This window comes from Magallana gigas, chromosome 3 (genome assembly GCF_963853765.1).
Source record: "Magallana gigas chromosome 3, xbMagGiga1.1, whole genome shotgun sequence".
Taxonomy (NCBI): Eukaryota; Metazoa; Mollusca; class Bivalvia; order Ostreida; family Ostreidae; genus Magallana; species Magallana gigas.
The window spans coordinates 1314731-1320364 of record NC_088855.1 but is presented as its reverse complement, the minus strand read 5'-3'; positions in this window follow the sequence as shown (position 1 = coordinate 1320364).

Sequence of the window (5634 nt, the reverse complement as noted above, 5' to 3'; positions counted from 1 at the left end):
CTGTATCATCGTCAGCATTTCATAGATTCATCTCCAAGAGCCGTTTTTAAAACCTTTAGGGATAGATGTTCGAGTAGGGACGAACGTCAATTGAGAGTTATAAAAAGCGGATTGATGATGTAATATTAATCAGATTTTTGACATATTGGTAAAAGGGGGTCAAACATTATTCATAACAACATATGACAGCAGAGTAAGACTAATGGAGCACTCATCATAAAAATTCAGCACAAATACAGAAAAATAGTTATGCCTCTTGTTTTTTTTAATCAATATAATAGTTGTTTAAACCACATCTTGTCTGTGTCTTTTTTATGGGGGGAGGGGGGTAAAAAATTATGTTTACTTGATAATTCTACGTGCTTGGCTTTGACTGTGTTTTATTTTACTATCATCCATTTCAAATCCAGCAATTCATAATGGGTGGGGTGAGGGTCGAGAGAGAATCTGTTAAGCCTATCGTATAGATAAAACTATAAACCAATACTTATATTATTCAATGCTGTATACATTTATTGCATGATGCTCAGGGCGATATGCTTTACCCCCCCCCCCCCCCCCCGCTCACAATACAATCATAATTAATTACTGTTCCTCGATCGTTATCTACAGAATTATGATACTGAAATATGGTGTACTATGTCCTATAGTTCTAATCATTTTTTGCTTAAAATTTCGAAATTTCTGAGAACTTTAATCTGTTTTCAATTAAACTGCTCGAGAAAGAAAAACTTAAGTACCAGATTTTTATGTTTATTCAGATACACCCTTTCTTTTAGTCAATTAGGACGTTACTTAAAGGTATATGTGGGGTATTGTAGTGAATAACAATAATAAGATCTGATTATTTGCTATATTTCTTTACTTAAGTTATGACTTTCACACAAATTACGATTTCTAATTCAATCGCATAACAAAGATACAAGACATTAACAAAATATTTTTTGTTTTTTACCGGGATGGTAAAAAATACAAAAGATTTGAAAAACCCCGCCTTAAATGGGTCACATGACACCCATCTCGGTCTATCAACTACAATGGTGACAACGAGAAATATAGGTATCCCGTTAAGTTTGACAGATTGGACAATGAAAGAAAAAAGAAACTGACTGACAAAGATAGGGACCAAGGACAATTGTCATCGAAGACCATGAACATTGATGGAATAGGAAGTAAAGCCGAATTAAACTTTCCTGAAGTTTCCATTATGAAGTTGTAGGGGTTTTGTTAGTCAGGTTCGTGCTCCATGTGTTCCGTGTTTTAGTTTATAAGGTATAAACCACAGGTGGATTTTCGTTTAGAGAGAATAAATCAACACTCTCAGAACAGACATCCATCAGGGAGAGGGTTATTTACTCTGTTAACCGTGTCGATGATGCTCAAGTCGTGTTTCATTTTTATTACACATAATTAATAATTAATATAGTTACACATTAATGAATATCAGAATAATAATGTTTCCAGTATCACCTGAATTAAGAATTATAATTAAGACATGGAAAACGTGATTTTAATTTGTAAACGAACTGTTCTTCCATCACGTTTTCAATGCTAGGTTTTCCTGCTCTCATGCGCAGTAAGAAATAAATGGCGGACCACAATAATATTCATCAGACGGGTAGCAAAGTTTAGAGATAAATAACTAAAGACAGAACATGTTTCATGGGCCAATAATTTGTGAAACGTCGAATTATAAGAAGCATGATGTTTATTTTTACTCAAACTCATGTAAAAAAAAAAACACGCCACAAATACCTTTAAGATATTTAGTTAACAGAAATGTTGAATTATCTAGAAAGAAAAAAAATGTGCGAGTATAACACTTATTCCATAATGTTATGAATAGACCAGTGTGGAATGTAGATTTTTCTGTCACAAATCTTCTTATAGTGTCTGTTTCTTTATAGTCAATATCCATCCACCGGTATAAAGAAAGGGCGTATTTTCAAAAACCTGATATTTGTTTTTCTGGCATGGGAACACGTTTTGATTATAAAAATGTTAGCGTTATTTGATAAAAAAAAAAAGTAAAATAAAATATAAAACCATTAAACAACTATTAAACGAAACTAAACGACCCCCCCCCAAAAAAAAACCCCACCCTACCCCCCTAAGAACCCATTAATAAACTCAGAAAAAAATTGAGTAGTTAAACAGTGCAAGTGCTAATGTCATATGAAGTCCTGACAGTTTGACAAGACACATATAGCCACCACTCTAAGATAGATAACTCCAGCAGAAAAAAAAAATCACCAAAGCAACCGACCATCAACCTTTTCGTTTTGAAAAAAAATTCTCAGGCATTTCTGAAACGCAAAAATTGACACATATTTTTTTTAAAAGACCCGAGAGATTGCGATTGATAAACATACACTTTGGTTTCGTTGGTTTTAACATTTTACGTTTTTTTTTTAAACAGCTGTATTCGTTTCGAGTTCCAAAAACTAAACTGCTGGTTGTAAGCGAATGTATTAATTTGTGAATGTTATCGATATCAATAAAAATTTGAAAGATGGATCGAATACAATTTTATTATTCTCTAAGAGACCCTGTACTGTATTGTCCTTTACAAATATTTAGATTAATAAAAAAGTAATAATTTGCGCAAGATCAAAAGTACATGACAGTTTTGTCATGTCAAATTTTGGACAGTAAGCTTTAATATTAATATGTTATTTATTGTAGTTCGGCCACGTGTTTGAATTCCTGAAAGAGATAAGAAAAAAATGCGTTACAAAATTTAAATTCTACTAGTATTACTATCTTTATATAATAAATTTCGTTGTTTATGTTATACCAGAAATGTCTGCGAAATTTCACACTTTGTCAAATCCTTTGTAACATATGACACAAGCGTAAGCAGTGAACACATAAACACGAGACTGAGTACATAATAATATAGGGTTAAAGATTTTGTATCCTGACGCTGTTATTGTTGATATATATCCACTTTTTATCATATATATGATTTCTGTTACAAATTGAGAACTCATTTTAGCCACGATACTCTTGAGTTTAATTGTGACTATTCTACTGCCTTTGAGTACATGTTTAATAAACTAGCTAGTGTTTAAACGATTCTTCCATGTTTATTATAATACAAGCTGGCCTGGTTATCTTTGCACAATTTAATTTTCCCATACAAAATCTCAAGAGTCCTGAAGCTTCAGGGGGTTTGCCCGTGGCCCCCATTAAGGCTCTGGATCCACTTGGGCCGCTTTGTCGCTTCCAGTTCCCCTGCGTACTACTTGCGCCTTAAACGTCAAATCCTGAATCTGACTCTTGAATTAACTTATTTAACCTAATTTATATAATGATGGATAAATGTGATACAGTACAGTTAATGTTTTGGCACACAAAATGGTCACGTGGGTGTCAATAATCAATTACAATTAACGCATAAGACAAAATCTTTTTAAAGAGGGCGCAAAGATAGTCAGGAAACGCCGCATGTAAAGGAGAGGCTTCCGTGCATCACAGGAACGTAGAAAACATGACTTCCGTGTCAATAACAAGACGTGCACCAACACGTCAGTCTTGTAAGAGGTCACGTGATATGTGTCTCCAGATTAAAAGAGAACTACAGAATCCACTACACGTACAGGCAATAGACAAAGTTAAAGTACGTTAAAATAAGAAAAAAGGTTTTCATAAATATTTCGGAAAAAGGAGGTTCATAGTAGTTATGAATACGCGTCGTTGGTTAGATGAATAAAGTATGTACATCATTTCACTTCTAGGACTGGTTGATCAGATAAATGTTACTATTTCGATACTTCTCTTGATAAACATTTCGTTGAAACAGGAAAAAACAACCTTTCAAAATATATCAGTCAAACAAATCTTTTGAACACTTATACTAACCCGGACAAAAACTACTCTTAAAACAACCCAGAGGAAAACCCAATTATTCACACTTCATTTGGTTGCTTGTTTTCACTGAAGAGCTTTAGCACGTGCTTCTAAAACTCTGCAGACGAAATTTAATTCGAAGAAACCTAATTTCAAATGTCAATTTAAAATTGATCAAAACACATCGTGTTAGGTTATATTCATAGCAAGCGTAAAATATTTACTTAAAAAGGCTCGATGGTCACCAAATTCTCCCGCAGACCGTCCTTAAACTTTACGATATGTTATTATAAACATAAAATGACATTTATTACAAAAAGTTTTAAATATTTTAAATTGTCATCTTATGTCTTTATATAGAGGTCTTCTTTCCAAGAAAACTGATAGAGTCTACTAACAACGACCACGGTGACACAATCCTCTTAGTAAGATAATAAGATTACACGATTCTCAATTTAACCCCAACCTGTTTCTAAGTAGAGCGAGTCTCTGGAAGCAAAATTTGATAAACCAGTAACAATTATTCTAGCAGCAGTAAGTTGTATTTGTTCAAGCTTTTCTGTGTCTGCAAGAGAACGTCCTCCCCAAACTTCTGAAGCTTATTCCAAATGTGGCCTAACGAAAGATGTGTACATAAGCGATAAAGATGAAGGATTTAATTTATATTTTAGTCTTTTTATTAGATTTATTTTTTTGTGTGCCTTTGTATTGTATTATCAATATATGCTGTCCATCTGAGATTTTCGGAAAAAGTTAATCCTAAGTGTTTATGGCTTAACACATACTCAATGTTACAATTTTGAAAATTTAGAGATGGATTTTTAAAAACATTTCTGTATTAAAAAAATACATAGCTTTTGTTTTTGTACAAAGCTATGTTATATTCATTAATAGACATGAAAAACGTGATTCTAATTTGTAAACAAACTGTTATTCCATCGTGTTTTCATTGCTAGGTTTTCACTCACTCATGCGCAGTGGGGTTATAATTGAATGGCGGACCACATTAATATTCATCAGACGTGTAGCAAAGTTTAGAGACAATTTACTAAAGACAGAGAACATGTTTTATGGGCCAAGATTTTGTGAAACGTATAATTATTAGACGCATGATGTTTATTTTTACTCAAACTCATGAATTTTTTTTTACTCAAAACACGCCACAAATACCTTTAAGATATTTAGTTTACAGAAATTTTGAATTATCTAGAAAGAAAAAAATGTGCGAGTATTACAGTTATTCCATACTGTTATGAATGGACCAGTGTGGAATGTAGATTTTTCTGTCACAAATCTTCTTATAGTGTCTGTTTCTTTATTGTCAATATCCATCCACTAATATAAAGAAAGGGCGCCATTCATTTATAACGCCACTGCGCATGGGTGCGGGAAAACCTAGCAATGAAAACACGATGGAAAAACAGTTTGTTTACAAATTAGAATCACGTTTTTCATGTCTTAATTATAATTCTTATATCAGATGATATTCTAAGCATCATTATTCCGATATTCATTATTGACTATAACATAGCTTTGCACAAAAACAAAACCTGTCTATTTTAACACGTTTTGTTTAGAAAATGTTTGCGTTCTTTGATCAAAATAAAAAAAAAAGTAAAATAAAAATATAACACCATTAAGCAAACTATCAAACAAAACAAAACGACCCCCCCCCCCCCATCCTAAAAAAAAACCAAAATAAAAACCCACCCTTCCCCTTAAGAATCCATTAAAAAACTTTTTAAAAAAATCAATCACCAAAAATCAACTTTTCTCAACAAA